The sequence below is a fragment of the Crocodylus porosus genome, unplaced genomic scaffold, assembly GCF_001723895.1.
Source record: "Crocodylus porosus isolate Cpor-Errol unplaced genomic scaffold, CroPor_comp1, whole genome shotgun sequence".
Classification (NCBI taxonomy): domain Eukaryota; kingdom Metazoa; phylum Chordata; order Crocodylia; family Crocodylidae; genus Crocodylus; species Crocodylus porosus.
Genome location: NW_017728915.1, coordinates 12,217,482 through 12,236,131, shown reverse-complemented (window position 1 = coordinate 12,236,131; position 18,650 = coordinate 12,217,482). Strand labels below are relative to the sequence as shown.

General features: G+C 41.8%; 1 protein-coding gene and 1 long non-coding RNA gene across 6 annotated transcripts in view; both read left to right on the top strand.

Annotated features, from left to right (window-relative positions):
* The window catches only part of LOC109310514, a 20,948-nt gene extending 8,152 nt beyond the window's left edge, over window positions 1-12,796 (top strand). The window contains exons 2-3 of the long non-coding RNA XR_002101230.1: window positions 1,763-1,769; window positions 12,711-12,796. This is a non-coding gene — a long non-coding RNA (uncharacterized LOC109310514). The remainder of the gene's footprint in view (window positions 1-1,762; window positions 1,770-12,710) is intronic.
* Window positions 1-18,650, top strand: part of FTO (FTO, alpha-ketoglutarate dependent dioxygenase) — a 423,074-nt gene that overhangs the window by 290,389 nt on the left and 114,035 nt on the right. The window lies entirely within an intron of this gene.

The following is an 18,650-nucleotide window of genomic DNA, read 5'->3' as shown; positions in this document are numbered from 1 at the left end:
CCGCCAAAAAAAAAGGGTTCCTGAATGAAAATCTGGATGGGTGCTTTATAAGAGTGATAAAAAGAAAAGCTGTGCTTTGTGCTTCAATAAGGGGAGGATTTGTAGGACACCTACCTAATCTACTGGGCATTGTCTGAGCACAAAGCATAGCATCTTATTATCTCATGGTGTCTTAAAAACTATAAACACGGTTGACAGATACTTCTCTAATAGTACAATAATAACCTTTTTGTGGTTATTAGATTAAGCTTTCAGTAAGTTAGGAGGAATGCTGAAGGTTTGTATTTAACAGAAACAGAATGTACTATGTTAAATTTAGGTGGGTTATTGTTGTTTTGAAGTGTTAAGTGGGACCTTTAAAATTCAGTTTTTATTCTAAGTTTGAATAATACACATTGACTATGTTGCCTACAAACAGAAGATGAACATTTTGGCTTAGCATTTAACTAGTGGAGAAGAGAAAAGATTGAATAGGAGACAAGGAAATGACCAACACCTTTCTTTAGTTTCGGATGAATATGCATTCGTCATGACAGTAATGTGTGGAATATGCACCACGGAAGCCCTGAAACCAAGTGCTAGATTTCTGCAATTCATCTAGGGCCTAAATCTGCATATATTGTTTACATCTCCAAATAAGACCTCTGGGACCTTCAGAAACTTGAGACAGCCCAGTTGTGATTATGTAGATTTGGTAGCGTGTTTTCTAAAATTGGGATACCGTAATTATTTCTCAAAGAAACTGACTCATCATGTCTACTAAATATGGAGAAATGTTTGAAAAAATTTGTTTTTACCCTTTAGGAGTACATCTACATTAAGGGCTCTTTTATGTCTGTAGTGGTCACTGACACAGAAAAGCAGCTGGTGTCATTTAGTGTGTGCTGGGACCAAGGCAGACAGAATGTGTGCAGGATTGAAAAAAAAACACCCAAAAAACACAGGCCTTGTGTTTGAGAGCCTAAGCCAAAGAGGAGCTTAATGTGATTTTCGACATTAAGAAAAACATTCAAATTCAGATTGGGCTTGCTAATCCTGACCTAAAGTTGAACTCTTCCTTGGTGTAAACATTACTTGCATCTTTTGGAATGGTGCCATGTATATTATCTCATGCCTCAGATTGCCAGTGTAGAATGAATATGGGAAATTGTCCTCTCCAACCACCTTTTGGCTGATGTTACCAGCAGTATGAACACTCTGCCATGGTATCGACTACCTCCAGGGCACCACTGAGGGTCATGCAGTGTACAAAAGGTTGTGTTCCCTGCAGTATTTTTCAGCTGCTAGAAGGTTCAGTATATGGAAGGCACTGTACAACTTTTGAGGAAGGAATGGATTTTCTGTTTCCTTTCAGGATCTTGCAAACCTTTGCAGGAACAGCTGTAAATTAGTCTTAAAACTTTATCTCATTTCTTAGCTACTGACTAGCAATGTATGCACCTCAAATTGTTTAAAATGTGTGTTTTCATAATAGGAAATACAAAAAAAAAGGAAGGAGCTAAAAATCTCATAAAAATGTATAGTAAATTCCCTTAAGGTACCTTCCAACCCCTATGAAACTACTATTAGGATCCTTCAAGTTGCCTTCATATATTTCTACATTTCTTGCTTGGTTTTAGAGCATTGGGAACCATGGGCAACAGTGGTTCAATGGGGCCATTACCTTGTTCCAGAATATAAAATAAGATTTATGTGAGAGGACTGTTGCCTTACAGCAGGGGTCAGCAACATACAGCTCGTGGGCCATATTTAGTCCGCAGAGCCATTGGGTATGATTTGTGTACATGGGGCTTTGGTAGCATTTTCCATGGCAGAAAAAAATAGGCATCGGTGGTAGGTGCTTCCCCTGTGCCACATTGGAGAGAAACAGGGGTGTTGGCTGGGTCCCTGTGTCCACCCACCCACCTCCAACCCATGCTGGGTCATCCCACAGCCTGAAAGGGTTACCAACCACTGCCCTACAGAGTTACCTTTTCTTAAAAAATAAGAGATGGATTGAGGTAGTCAACCAAAGACTGTGGTGCTGGTGTCCTTGTGAAGGCTTCAGCTTCCATGATCATAGTCTGCTCTTTGGTGAGAGAGGCAGTGGTCTGCTGAGAAGAGATGGCCTCCAGCTCACTTCACTAGGGAGGAAGCTCTTCTCAACCAGTTCGGTCAAACAGGTCAGCCAGACTTTAAACTGAGCCTGCCGGGGGATGGGTGGACTACCACCATAGCAAGCCCACCAGGCAACTACTGCAAAACTAGCAGGTTAGGGCACTCAAGGGAATCCACACCTACCCCAGCCCTGGAAGGGTGTCCTCCTGGAAGTGCAAGGAAGCCTAGGGCTTCCAATGGGACACTTACGTGTCCGTACACCAATGCCAGGAGCTTGGGGAACAAACAGGAGGAACTGGTTCTCCTGCTCAACAATAATGACTATGATCTCATAGGGATCACAGAGACCTGGTGGGACTCCACCTATGACTGGGCCACAGTACAGATGGCTATACCCTGTATAGGAGAGATTGTGCAGAAAAAAGGGGTAGGGGTGTAGCCCTTTATGTCAAGGAAAGCTACATTGGCACCCATGGAGGATGACTGGAGACCCTCTGGGTTAAAATACCTGGGGAACATGGCACAGAGGACACAATGGTAGGAGTCTACTATAGACCTCCTAATCAGGATCAAGAGCTTGACCAGGAATTTGCCAGGAAACTGGCTGAGGCTGCTTGCTCTTGGTGCATGATTCTCATGGGAGAGTTCAATTACCTGGACATCTCATGGGAAGAGCATTTGGCCAAATCTGAACAGTCACAAAGCTTCCTCACATGCGTGGAGAAACTCTACCTGACTCAAGGAGTCTATGAACTGACAAGAGGTAAAGTGCTCCTGGACTTGGTACTGGCCAAAGGGGATGATCTAGTCAGCCACCTAACAATTTGTGGAAAGCTGTGAGACCCGCTGACCACAAGGACCTGATCACGTTTACTATCCATTGCAAAGCTGGCAAGTCAGTCAGCAATGCAGAAGACCTTGACTTTAGGAAAACTGACTTTGATAAGCTCAGGAGACTTTTTGTCAAGGCCCTAAAGGTCCATGACTCGAGAGGGAGGGGAGTCCAAGATGAGTGGTTGCTCTTTAAGGGAGCAGTCCTGAAACCACAAGGGATTTCCAGCCCATCTCGGAGGAAAGGTAGCAAAAGGGCACAGCAACCACTTTGGCTTAGCAGGGAACTCATGGACCTCCTACATCTAAAAACAGAGGCTTATAAAGGATGGAAGACAGGAATCACTACAAAGAAGGTATATTCTGCACTGGTCCTGTAAGGAGTGACCCAGGAAAGCAACCAAACTCCAGCTGGCTACATGTATCAAGGACAATAAAAAGTCCTTTTTCAGACGTGGGGAGTTGAAAGAAAAGCAAGGGTAACATTGGATACCTGCTAAACTAAATGGGACAACTGACAACCAACATCCAGGAAAAAATTAACCTGCTTAATGGGTATTTTTTGTCATTTTTTCACTAGGCCAAAGGAACCACCCTGCCTAGCATGATGCGGGGCAGCTAGGTTGAGGGTGAATTTATACCCAGCATCAGTGTAGACCTTGCAAAGGAACACCTTGAGAGGCTGGACACCTTCAAGTCACCTGGTCTCAACAGCTTGCACCCCAGAGTACTTAAGGAGCTGGCAGGCATCATATCCCAGCCACTGGCAAGGATATTTGAGCACTTGTGGTGCTCAGATGAAATACCTGAAGATTGGAAGACGGCCAATGTGGTGCCTATCTTCAAGAAAGGGAGGAAAGTCGATCTGGGAAACTATAGGCCAATTAGCTTGGCCTCAATGCCAGGAAAGATTATGGAAGAAAATACTAGCAAGATCAATTTAAACAAGCTGGCTAATGTCAACATTCTGAGGAAGAGCCAGCACGGGTTTGTTGCAGGCAGGTCTTGCCTGACCAATCTCATTTCCTTCTATGACCAGGTGACATATCATCTGGACAAGGGAGAAGAGATTGACGCTATATATCTGGACTTTAAAAAAGCCTTTGATCTGATGTCCCATGATCTCCTCATGGAAAAATTGGCCAACTACAGCATCAGCTGCATCACAATCCGATGGCTGGGAAATTGGCTCTGAGGTTGGACCCAGAAAGTGGTAATCGACGGAAGTAAATCATCATGGTGCTCTGTGACCGGTGGTGTCCCCCAAGGCTCTGTCTTTGGACCTGTGCTCTTTAACATCTTTATTAATGATGTGGACACTGGTATCAGAAGCGGACTGAGCAGGTTCGCTGATAATACCAAACTTTGAGATAAAGCATCCACACCTGAGGATAGGCTGATGATCCAGGCCAACCTTGACAGGCTTAGAAAATGGGCAGATAAAAACCTGGTGACATTCAATATGGATAAATGCAAGGTACTCCACCTTGGAGGAAAAAATCCCCGCATCACTCTTATAGGCTCAGCAGTGCTACCCTCGCTAGCAGAGTGGCCAAAAGGGACTTGGGGGTCATGACTGACCACAAGATGAACATGAGCCACCAATGCAATGTCACAGCTGGTAAAGTGAACAAAACTCTGGCTTGCAACCATAGATGCTTCTCAAGCAAATCTCAAGATGTCGTCCTTCTACTGTACTTGGCCTTGCTAGGCCGCAGCTGGAGTATTGCATCCAATGTTGGGCTCCACAATTCAAGAAGGATGTGGAGAAGCTTGAGAAAGTCCAAAGGAGAGACACATGCACGATCAGAGGGCAAGAGAACAGTCCTTATGAAGAAAGGCTGAGAGCCATGGGACTCTTCAGCCTGGAAAACTGCAGGCTCAAGGGTGACCTGGTGGCAACCTATAAGTATATAAGGGGGTGTGATCAGGATCTGGGGGAAGGCCTGTTCACCAGAGCGCCCCAAGGGATGACAAGGTCCAACAGTCATAAAGTCCCCCAAGACCATTTTAGGTTGGACATAAGGAAAAACTTATTGTCCAAGCCCCCAGGGCCTAGAATAGACTCCCTCCAGAGGTGGTGCAAACACCTACTCTGAACATTTTTAAGAAATGTTTGGATGCTTATCTTGCTGGGATCCTTTGATCTTAGCTGACTTCCTGCCCCTGGGGCAGGGGGCTGGACTGAAAGACCTTCTGAGGTCCCTTCCAGCCCTAATGTTTATAAAACCTATTAAAATCCTGCAGTCTTGCACTTGTTATTAAACAGACATACAAATGATAGAAAGTAGATGACAAATTACCTGAATTTGCAGGCGCATTTGCAAATATTACACCAAGCTTGTACTGTGTACCTGCAGTTTTATTCTGGTCTTGAATTCTGGGCTCAGATTTGCTGGCACCAGAACTAAGGGCTAGACTGAGTCATCTTTGAAAATCTGCCCCTCTACATAGTTCAGTAAAAACAAGAAGTAATCGTGCTGGTGATACACTAACAGACATACACTGCATTAAAAATATTATCTATTTATTGTATAGCAAAAGCTGCATTATCCGGCACTTTATCAACTGGAAATCTCTACTAACTGGCATCTGAGGGATGTGGCAAAAACGAAACCAGAAGTTCCACTTCCAATTTCACTGGCACAAGCTGAGTTCTTCTCCTTCACTTCTTCAGCCCATGGCCCAGAGCAAAGCAGCCTGCACAGGGCCCTCCTTTCTGTCCCCCAGCACACTGATGCCAGGGAGTGCACCAGATGGTGCGCATTTGATTAACCGACATATCTGATTAACCAACATATTGGATAACAGAGCTTTTGCTGTAATGTTATACTTCCCATTATACTCCATGCCCTATTCTTTGGATGTCCTAGTCCAGACTATGGAGTAGGAGTTGCAATTGCATAACACCCAGTCAGCTGGACCTGACATCCCAGTGGACCTGTACTCTGTTCTACAGCAGCTTCTGCTGGGATAGGCTCATGAGTGAACCTTTCCTCTACTTGAAGATAAGCTATGTAGCTATGACATAAATCCTTCTCTGGGAATTTGAACAGTAGCTACTGGCATGAGAATCCAGTCTTCACTTAAAATCAGAAGCATATCAACATCACTAGCTGTGCTGTTCAGGAATAATTATGTGGATTTATACAATGATTTATAGTCCAGGGAACAGGTCTGGGTGTGGATTTCTTTAGCTTAGCCTGCATCCAAAATGTAGTGGAAAATATTTTTTAAAAACTTTAAGTGTAAAGTTTCAATGTAGTATGTATAATGGATTTTTGTATAATGCATGTATAGTGTTCAGTGCAGTCCAATGTATAAATCCCATTTAAAGATAATGGGATTTGTGTTCCTACCTCATATAGCACAACTTTGAAATATATCCCAGAAAAAAATAAGTAATCTAAAGGCTGAAATAAATGGGGATGGAGGAAAGAAGGGGGAGACCAGTGGGTCTGTCCCTAGTCACTTTCCAAGTGAAACTGCTGAAGGTTAGAGCAACCATCTCTTGACCAGTCAAGAGAACTTCAATGATGTTTTCCCATGGCCAGTCATGGTAAAAGAAGAAATGATGATTAATACCAGTGGACATTCGCTTGATGCTGTAGGATCTGCAGTGCCTGAATATGAGCCAAAGGTCATAGAGTAGCAGCAGTTCTGTGCTGCCCCCAAAAACCTTGCTGGGTTCCATTTACATAATCTACACAGAATAAACCTGTCAGTTTTTACATGCACACACACTAATTTACTACCCTGTAGTAGTTTGTTATATATAACAAAAATTATGTTATATGTATTTTACTGTTCCTTCACGGCTTTGAGAAAATAGTCATATAACTATATGATGGTGTAATCACCATATCAAACAGGATATATCTTGTACAATGACAAACCTCTTCACTTAGCTCACCTTCTACTTCTGAGGCAAACCTGACTCATTCTCAAGAGTCTCCAAGTTTTGCATGTGTAGAAGTTAACATAGTGTTCCTGTTTCTCAGTTAAATTTTTTATATGGTTGGGAGAGTTCCCTCAATGTGTACATATACGTATGTAGTTTAACATGGTATCTCTAGCTCTCAATGAAAATCTTTCATGTTGTTGGGAATTCATTTTGCATGAACATTTATTTATACCACAGTTTACATTTTGAGTTAAACCATTAAAAACAACTTGTAAAAAAGTCCGTAAATATGTTCACACAAGCCAAACATATTTCTCTTACTGTAAGAGAAATGGTATATAGTTTAGAGAAAGGTGTGCCTGTGATGATTGGTATGTCCAGTTATCGTTCTATAGTTAAAGCCCTCTTCAGATGTGGATTTTTCTTCCTCAAACTAGGATTATTAAATCAACAAATACATTGATAATTTATTCTGGAGAAAAGAAGGCTGAGGGGGAATTTGATAATAGTCTTCAAATACCATCTCTCCTGTTGCAGGGGACAGGACAAAAAGTAATAATCTTGAATGGCAGTAAGGGAAATTTAGGTTTGATATTAGAAATAACTTGCTCACTATAAGCACTGGAGCAATCTGCCTAGAGAGGCTGTAAAATCTCCATCCATGGACAGCTCCTGAGGGGGCTTCCCTTCTTTCCTGTGATTCTATATGCAGAAGTTTTAGCTATTCTCTAAAATTATATAGCACTTTTAGACTTTCTTGAAGGATGTTGTATGTTGGAAATGTTGTGTTGCATTAAATAGAAGTTTTGAAGGAACTTTAAAAATAATTAATTTTCAGGTGGATACTGGCTCCCTTTTTTACATTACTTTTTGCTGCTTCTATGCACCTTGGCTTCTGACTGCCTACCTCTCATGTGCAAAATGCTATCTGTATGGTTTTGACAGTGATGTTGTGTTTTAGGCTTTACTGGATTCTAGCACATTTCCATTCAAATTTTGAGTTTCTTTGTGTGACAAATTCCATAGGATGTTTTGGGGGAGAGGGTGAAAATTGTAGCGTTCTTGGTGTCATGGTAACTCTGCCATTGAGTTTACTGGGGCCACGTACAGACATACAGTCTCTACTGAAAGATTCACCATTCTCCCAGTAGAAAACAAAAATTGTGAAGAAGTTAAAAGCCTTTTTGTCTGGAGCCCAAATGGCTGCTTCAGGAGAAAAATAATCCAGGGACCCCAGGGTTAAATCACTCCCAGGAGAATTGCTCCTGGGAAACTGAATGTCTATACACTTTCCCCTAACTTAACTCCTCTAAGGGACCAGGAGTAGTGGAGCCAAGGAAAAGGCCTTTCAAAGACTGGACTCACCCTGGTTTGGAGAAGGGGAATGGGCAGCTGCTCCCCACCTCACACAGACAAGAGAAGAGAAAACGTCTCCAGATGCTCCCTGCATCCTACTCGCACACTTGTTGCTGCAGCAAGTTGGTATTGCCTTATCCCTCACTGCTCTTGGTCAGCCCAGAGGAGTGCAAAGAGTAGAGGCTGTTCTCCCACAGGAGTGCTGGGAGGTCTCCCACCACAGAATAATGTCCCCCTCCTGCCAATCAGCTGATTGCAGCGTGGAGCAGGGGAGGAGGGGATTCTCTTGGGGCTGGAGCCCTCCCAGGTCTTCCTGGGGCACCTGCTGCTTTTCAACAGCTGCCAACTGCCACTTGACAGCCTGACCCCTTCCCAGGCAGGGGACAGGATAGACTGCCAATTAATGACTTCCTCAAAGAGCAGGGGCAGTGCAGGGAGAAGCCCTCTAGTGCTTCCTGGCTGAGAGCTTGCCTGTGAAGCTCTCCAGCCAGGACGCTAGAGGAATATCCACACAGTATAGTCCCACTCCTGGGGTATTTTTCTACTAGACTGATTTCTTCTGGTAGAAATGAATGTTTGTGCATAGCCTGGATCTCCAATTTTAGTCAAGATATGCATAGAGATTGGGGCTACAATAGATGCATAGCTAATATACTCTCATGGGATCAGAAAAAGTTAGCGTCGCAATTCAACTTAACCTTGTGGAAAATGAGGTAAGATCACATGAGTTTCTCATGAGTGGACAGTTTGGTTCAGAAATAGTATTCCAGATAGCCTTCTGGTGGTGGTTGTTCTGCATTCAGGTGTGTGGCTGGTCAGTGCTTGTTCATAATAGTTGTTGCAATCCATGAAATGATTGCTGACAGATTGACAACAAATAGTCCTATCTTTATTTACATCTACAGGTGTTCTTGGGTTAGCAGTGCCAAATTCAGTGTATTTATTGTGTTATCCAAAAATAAAATTTTACCCAGTTAACTCAGGAACAGAAAAATCATATAGGAAGAAATCATTCTTGCCATTTAAAACCAAAAGAAAAAGGTATTTTTTTGATACTGAGCATTTCCCAGTACAAATAATACCTTTTGAAGCTGTGAGAATCTCTGTGCTGAAAAGACATTTTTGACAGCAGCTATAAACAGAGACCTGAGTAAGGTAAAGCTTAGTTTGACTTTATTTTGATTTTCACGGCTCAGCATTCACACTAGTCCTTCATGCGCAATAACCCGCATTACATACCCTTTGGACTCCTTTTTGTCCAGTAGCTGCACAATTAACATCCTGTTACGCTGCACAACTGCAGCAGCTTTCTCATCAACCTATTGCACTGCAGATATTAACCCTCCCCTTTACAACAGCATTTTGGGAGTCCCACCCCATCTGTAAATCTATGTAAATATGAAATACTATTTGGAAGGATTAAACATTAAGAATCTTTTGTAAAATATGCTTGAGGATAACCTGGTTAAAAAAAAACAACCAACAAATACACTATCTAGTATTTCCTGCTAATGGGGTGGAGAATAATAGCATAGAAATAGCAAGTGAATTATTTTTTTAATCTTTTTCTTTTCTTCCCATTAAATCATTTTGCTATTGGCCCACTACTCTATGACATCACAGGTATGTAAATTGCTTCATGGCATCTAGTACTTGTGATGTCTCATTCCAAAGTATCCAGAAGTTTAACCAGGGAGAAAAAGTCTTTTTAAAGAAGTTTAAAACTTTTTGGACTGTCTTTGTGCTGCACACCCCACAAAGTGGTCAGCATGGTCATTCATGAATTCTAAAATTTGTGCTTTTCATAACTTTGGTTTTAATTGTTGCTTTTTGATCCACATTTAAAGTTAAATGGAAATCATGTTACATGCTGGATGAGAAGGCTGGTTTTGTGGTTAAGACACTGGATTAAAGAATTTAGGCTCAGTTCCTAGATGTGCCATACATTCACTTGGTGTCTTTGGACAACTCCCTTTATGTGATGGGGCAACAAATTGGCAGATTAACTGTAAAGAGCAGTCTTGCACTGGCAGAAGGATAGACTGGATTATTTAATCAATCTTTTCTTTCTTATGCCTGTACATGTGGAATACTTAAAATGACTTTTCCACAGTCCATAGGCCTTTGAAACCAAACTGTTAATGTGTACAAGCAGTGAAATATTTTTTGTGAGACTTAGTGACCAAATAATGACCAAAGGTACATTCATTCATACCCATTGCATTTAACGTGCAAAAGACTAAGCTTTTCTTTTAACTAACGACAGTCTCTTAACTAGAGGGCAAACTTAACTTGAATATTGATATTCAAATCAGCATTATAGCCTGTGGAAAGTACACTCTGTAAGAAAAACACTCTGGTGTGCTACATCGTGGTAACTAGGCTGTGTTATGATAAGGAACTATTGATGAATATTTTAGAAAGCATCTTATGTGACAGTGCAGTTGACATGTTTCTCTCTCAATTAAGCAAGCAGACTTTAGGATCCCACAGAGGGCCGCGAACAAACAGAAGCAATGCACTTTATACCCTGGTTGATTACCTTTGTTTTAAATCTCTTCGTTTTTGAAGCTCTTGGTTCTCTCTAACTTATCTAATACAAAGCTTTTTTTTTAAATTAAATATTATTTCAAAGATGCCACTTAAAAATAGCCACTGCTTTTGTTTGTCCATCTTGGCTTTATTCCAGTATTTAAGTGGTTTGCTGGACTTCGTGACTTCTTCCTAACTTGAAGGATATTTTTTAGGAAGTGAAGGGTGTGCAAATGTGCTCAATGGTTAGCAATTTGGTTCATTTTCCTATGTGAAAAAGGAGCATGTTTGTGTTATATAATATAAAGAAAGTGCTTATGACTTTTTTGTAGGGGAAATTCAGCCCTCTGCACCATACAGTTGATGCACACTATTGTCCCACTTGATCGCTGTTTTGAAGGGCCCTTTTGTGTGCCTGTTCTGGTTTTGAAAGTTGCTTTTCTTGTACAAGGATAGAACCCAGTTGCTTCAAACTAGATGACAAGTGAATTAGTAATTCAGTAATGTTGGTGAAATACAGTACCAGGGAACACTGTATTATTCTAGCCTTTGAACATTCAGCATGCTAATTTTCTGTTGGAATAAACAAGAACTGAAAGATGACCAATTCCCATTGATTACGTACAGGCTTTATCACTCAGCTATTACCATCTGAAGCTTTGTATAAACAGCTGTATCACAGGACTTTTCTAAATTACTAAGGCTTTCTGGTTTGCTACTATAAAGGAATGACTACAAATAAATATTTGTCAGTTGGTGTTAAAACAGCTGAAGTCCCTGTGTTAGGTCATGTTTTAAAGAGGCATCTCTCTTTCAATTCATATCAAGTCATTTCCGTGCATCTGTTTCTCATCATGAAGATTTCTAGGGTGTTGGAGTGCAGTCTTATTATGGAATTAGCAGCTCTTCTTACTAAAGTAATAAGTAATTTTGTATGGCTTGTATAGGTTTATGGACTAATATATTTATGTATAAGTGGCATCTACATGGATTGATGACAAAAAGCACGGTGTTGATCTGCTTGGGCTAATAATTCCATCTACTGGAGATGTCTCTGAGTCGCAAGATTTGACCCTGATCTTCCCCAAAATATGGAAATGATGAACTTTATTATTGGCTTAGCCAGGACTGTCCAACTTCTCAGCAGCTGGAGGCTGTACCCTGCACAGGCCACAATAGTGCAAGCCAACCCTTCCACCTTGCACAGCATGCATTGGTAGCCCCCCTACACACACACACAACACACCACTACACAGCTTATGCGGGCAGCCTCTTCCCCATGCATGTGGGCATTTCGCAATCCCCCCATCTCCAGTGCTCACATGGGCAGGTAGCCTTGCCCTGCTCCATGGCACGGGTAGGTAGGCAGCCCCCTCTGCTACACACAGTGCCTGAGCAGACGTTCCCCCTGGATTGCTTCACTGTCCCCTCAGGCAGCCTGAGCCACTGTGCCACTTTACTACCACTGTACCACACATATGGGTGGTTCCCTCTCCCTGTGCCCCCAGCCCACCATCTGTGGGCTTCTTTGCACCTTGCCAACTCCTGAAATTGCTACAGGAAGCAGAAGCCAGAAGAGAAGCCCAGAGCAGGAACAGTGGCCAAGTAGGAGCCCATGCGTTCCAAAGCAACCCTTTGTGCACCTCATGCAGCCCACAGGCCTCCAGTTGGATAGTTTTCATAGACATAGATATTAGAGCTGGAAGGGACCTTGGAAGATCATCAAGTCCAGCCCCCTGCTCCAGGGACAGGAAGTCAGCTAGGGTCAAAGGATCCCTGCAAGATAGGCATCCAAATGTTTCTTAAAAGAGTTCAGAGTAGGTGCTTGAGAAGCATCTATAGATGCAAGCCAGAGTTTTGTTCACTTTACCAGCTGCGACATCGCATTGGTGGCTCGTGTTCATCTTGTGGTCAGTCATGACCCCCCAAGTCACTTTCGGCCAAGGTGCCAAGCTTATAACCATGATGCGGTTTTTCTCACAAGGTGGAGTACCTTGCATTTATCCATATTGAATGTCACCAGGTTTTTATCCGCCCATTTCCTAAGCCTGTCAGGGTCACCAGCCTATCCTCAGGTATGGACGCTTTACCCCAAAGTTTGGTGTCATCAGTGAATTTGGCCAGTCCACTTCTGACACCAGTGTCCACATCATTAATAAAGATTTTAAAGAGTATAGGTCCAAGGATGGAGCCTTGGGGGACACCACTGGTCACGAGGCACCATGATGATTCACTTCTCTCGATTACCACTCTCTGGGTCTGACCTCGGAGCCAATTCCCCAGCCATTGGACTGCAATTTAGCCAAAGCCACAGTTGGCCAACTTTTCCATGAGGAAATCATGGGACACCAGATCAAAAGCTTTTTTAAAGTCCAAATATATAACGTCAGTCTTCTCCCTTGTCCAGGCGATATGTTACCTGGTCATAGAAGGAAATGAGTTTGGTCAGGAAAGACCTACCCACAACAAACCCGTGCTGGCTGTCCCTCAGGATGATGCATCAGCCAGTTTATCAAGAATGGTCACTTTGATATTGTTTTCTAAAATCTTCCCAAGGATTGAGGTCAAGCCTGTAGTTCCCCAGATTGACTTTCCTCCCTTCTTGAAGATAGGCACCGCATTGGTACTTCACAAATGCTCAAATATCCTTGCCAGTGGCTGGGCTATGATGTCTGCCAGCTCCTTAAATACTCTGGGGTGCAGGCTGTTGGGACTAGGTGACTTGAAGGTGTCCAGCATCTCAAGGTGTTCCTTCCCGAGGTCTACACCATTGTTGGGTATAAATTCATCCTCACCCTGGCCATCCTGCATTGTGTTAGGCAGGGTGGTCCCTTTGGGCTGGTGAAAAAACAATGCAAAATACCCATTAAGCAGGTTGGTTTTTTCCTGGATGTTGGTTGTCAGTTGTCCCATTTGGTTTAGCAGGGGTCCAGTGTGACCCTTGCTTTTCTTCTGACTCCCCACATATCTGAAAGGATTTTTTATTGTCCTTAATATGTGTACCCAGTTGGAGTTTGGTTGCAGCCTTGACTTTCCTGGTTCGCTCCCTACCGGTCCAGGCTGGGCTAAGCTGTCCCATTCACCAAGAAAGCATTTTCTGATCATATACAGGCAGTCCTCAGATTTATGACAGTTGGTTCCTGAAAACTGCATCTTAAGTTGAAATGTAACTCGGAACCAATTCCCATAGGAAACAATGTTATAAATGAGGGACTGGTTCCTGAACCAAGGCTCAATACCCTATTTTCACCAAAAATAACCCAGAATTTTGTACTCAATCAATTATAGATTAGTAATATAGCTACATTAATGTAACTATATTGTAAATAGCAATCATACTGATTTGGAAGAACTTCTTTGAGGTGACTATAGAATCACTAGTCTTCATATTACTAGTCTTCATATTACTATGAAGACTAGGGCTGGAAGGGACCCCGAAGGATCATTGGGTCCAGGCCCCTGCATGAGCAGGAAAGACATCTGGAGTCTGGTGACCATCCAGTCTTCTCTTGAAGACCTCTTGGATAAATGATTGCACCATCTCTGGGGGAAGCTTGTTCCATAGTCTGGACACCCTAGTTGTGAAGAAGCTTTTCCTGATAGCCAGGAGTTTGTGGCCGTTGTTTCTAGTTTTCCCCCAGGGCGCCCTGGTGAACAGTTGTTCCCCGAGCCCCTGATGTATGCCTCTGATATAACAGTAAGCCACAATCAGGTCCCCACTCAGCCTTCTTTTCTTTAGATTGAAGAGTCTGAGATCCCTCAGCCTCTCCTCATATGGGTTGCCATGCAAGTCCCTGATCATACGGGTGGCCCTTGTCTGGACCCTCTTGAGCTTTAGCACGTTCTTGTTGAAGTGTGGCACCCAATGTTGAGTAAAGCGAGAGAACCACTTCTTTGAATTTACTGGAGATGCATCAATTGATGCATGCCAGAATTTTATTGGCCCTAGCAGCTACTGTGTCTCATTGCTGGCTCATATTCATGCTGGGGTTTATTGTTACCCCAGATCCCTTTCTTTTGTAGTGCTGGTCAGGTTAGCAATGTCCAGCCTGGTGTGCTGGGGTTTCTTCCTTCCCAGATGCAGCACTTTGGATTTTTCTGTGGTGAACCTCACCTGGTTCTGTTCTGCCCAACATGCCAGCTTGTCTAGATCTGCTTGTATCTGCAGCCTATTTGCGGGTGTGTCCGCACAACCCCATATCTTGGTGTCATCCATGAACTTGGCCAATGGGCTTTTCACCCCCTCATCCAGGTTGTTGATGAAGATATTGAACAGCCCTAGGCCAAGTACCAACCCCTGCGGTTCACCACTGCCCACATCTCGCCAGGATGACACCAATCCATTCATATGGACTCTCTGTGTCCTACCCGGCAACCAGTTTCACACCCACTTGATGGTCCCACAGTTGAGCCCAATATCTTCCAATTTTCTGATCAGTACCTCATGGGATACCAGGTCAAAGGCTTTCTGGAAGTTGAGGTATATGATGTCAACCAGTTTTCTCTGGTCAGGTGATGAGTCACCTGATCATAGAAAGAAATGAGGTTATTCAGACAAGACCTACGTGCGATGAAGCCATGCTGGCTGGCATTCAGTATCATGCTTTCTGCAAGTTTGTCACATGTAACCTCTTTGATGACTGTTTCTAGGATTTTCCCTGGAATAGAAGTTAAGCTAATTGGCCTGTAGTTTCGTTATGCTGGACTTTTTGAAGGATTCTTGGCTGGAGTCTTCTCAGGAGTCTTGGCTGCAGGTTTTTCTGGAGTCTTGTCTTCTTTCTTAAAGAAAGTGTCCAAGGAAGTTTGGACAGATGTTCTCCAGGGAGAAGGGCAACACAACAAACTTGTTCACTGGCATGGCATGGTGTGGCGTTGAATCAAGCATTGTAAAGTTGAAACTGACATCAGAAAGTTGAAAATGTCAATGTATAAACGTAACTCAAAACTTTGTAAGTCAAGGACTGCCTGTAATGCCTAATAGAATAATGTTTTATGTATGTGCTGGAATTTTTACAAAAATGAAAGGATCATGTTAGGTAAGTAATGTGAAGACTAGTTGGGAAATTGAAATCAATATTTTAATTTAACTTTTTAAAATTTCAATCAGATTTTTTAAATTTAAACAAAATACTTGACATTTGAATTTCTGAGAGCTTACAGTAAGGCATAAACTCACAATAATATATGGGAATGCTTTACATAGGGGGAAAAAACATATTTAAGCGTATATAAATTTGCTGCTGAACTTTTAAAAAAGCCAAAATACTGAGCTGATAAAAAATCACTGATTAACCACCTAATGTTAAACAAGCAATTAGCAAAGGCCTAATTAACCAAGGCCTAAATGAAAGGAAACATTCATGGGCTGTTCTCACCAGGCATCGGCCTGTGGCCTGGCCCCACCTAGCACGACCAATAATTAATTAGTAATAATCACGCTCAACAATGATGAGGGGTAAACAACTATATTGTAGTACAACCAATGAACAATAGCAAGCAAAGTACAATAGAAACAAATACCAATCAATAACCAACAAATGAGAGGAACCCCAAAACTCCTGTAGTTGGCGCTAGAGAGCAGTCTCTCACAGCACAAATGAGCAAGATAGTCAGACACTGTGTGTTGGTGACCTCTACTCAGGTTAGTGTCCCTCTGGACAACCACACCAACAGTATGCTTTCATGGTCATTCACAATGAGGTATTGACTGCCCCGGTCCTCACTTGTGCTTACCCACCCGACCGTGCCTCTCCTCAGGTGTGGTCACCATATATATACAGGCAGTCCTCAACTTATAACGCTTTGAGTTACAACATTTCACACTTGCAACGTTTATAAATTGATGCCCTGTTTCAACTTTCGCATATCAGTTTTGAATTCCCAACGCTTGATCTGACACCACGCTAGTGAACAAGTTCATTGTGTCAACTGTGTCCCTGGAGAACATATGTCCAAACTTTGTTGGACACTTTCTTTAAGAAAAAAGACAAGACTCCAGAAGAACCTGCAACCAAGACTCCAAAGAAGACTCCAGCCAAGAATCCTTCAAAAAGTCCAACCGAGAGCCCTTCAAAAAGTCCGGCAAAGTCACCTCAAAGAAGTCTTTCCAAATCAATATGATTGCTATTTACAATATAAATACATTAATATAGCTATAGAACTCATCTATAATTGATTGAGTACAAAACTCTGGGTTTTTATTGGTGAAAACAGAGTATCGGGCCTTAGTTCAGGAACCAATCCTCCATTTATAGCATTGTTCCCTTTGGGAAAATCAGTTCTGAGTTGCATTTCAGCTTAAGACTCATTTTTCAGGAACCAATTATGTCATAAGTCCAAGGACTGCCAGTACTCTCACTGTGCCAGGCAGCTGTCACTCACATGATGAACCAATCACCACACAGGTTCACCCAACACACACTTGCGCACTCAGCACACACTGCTGCACACAGCCCTATACAAAAATAACTATTGGAGTCTCTCAAAAACTCCTCTGAGTCCACCAGCCAAAGTCTGTGTACTAACTGAGCATGCTCACAAACCAGAATGAGATCATCATTTCAAAAGGTCACTGATTTCAGTGCCTTGTAGAACTGACTGTAATCAACACATAAAACCGGGGCAGGGGACAGTGACACTATGATTTTCACTGTCAAAACTAAAAGTTAAAATGCTAACCTGTCTTTTGGGAGCATTAGCAGGATTCAGAGAAAATATTTTTTCCATTTCAATTTCTCTAAATGGTTTAGTTCAGTGATTAATTTATATAGTTGAAAAATCAATTGGGAATTGAAAAAGCAAGAAAATTTGTTTTCCTTCTCTTATATATAAATACAAATGATGATGTAGAGGATGAAAGATACTAATTTTAAAAACTTAAAAATTATGAAATAATCAGTTGAGTTTAATCATCCTTTAAGAAGTTGGCTTTGCATATGACATTTTTCAAAAAATTACGTTTTCCTATGAATGCAGCAATTTTAAGATAATTTTATTTAATAAATAAAAACAATTTAAATGGATATTTTTATTAATGTTAAATTAAATTCTCGTTTTAATTCAATATAATTTGATCCAAATTATTTTAAATATTATTTATCATCTAGTATCATCATTATTTATCATCTATCATTTGCTAGATGATTAATGTTGTTTATCATCTAGTAAGGGAAGGCATCATTCACCATTTTATAAAATAATAAAATCTACAGTTTAGAAATATGAACAAGCTTAAGTTAATATATTGCTTAAATTCATGTGCATAAATAGAGTGCATGGGAAGAAAATACCAACTTAAGTGTAAAAGCTGTATTTACTTTGCAAAGTAATCTATTCTAATGGCTCTCAGTCAATGAGAAATAAATAAAAAGTAGAAATTGATAAGGAGATTAAAATCAGTGATTTACTTTAAGGATTTCTTCTTGTGGATAATTTAAAAAGCTCTGTTTTATTCTGAGTCTTATCAGTCTGTAGACTGGCTCCCTAGTTTGGTTTTTTTTGCTATATTTATGTTTCCATCATGTATTGGCTTTCATTGGGACTGGCAGTATTGTGTACAGGCATACCTCGTTTTATTGCGCTTCGCTTTATTGTGCTTCGCAGATATTGCATTTTTTACAAATTGAAGGTTTGTGGCAACCCTGCGTCAAGTCTATCGGTGTCATTTTTCCAACAGCATTTGCTCACTTCGTGTCTCTGTCACGTTTTGGTAATTCTCGCAATATTTCAAACTTTTTCATTATGATTATATTTGTTATGGTGATCTGTGATCAGTGATCTTTGATGTTACTATTGTAATTGTTTTGGGGCGCCACGAACCACGCCCATATAAGACGGCGAACTTAATCGATAAATGTTGTGTGTGTTCTGACTGCTCCACCGACCGGCCGTTCCCCTGTCTCTCTCCATCTCCTCGGGCCTCCCTATTCCC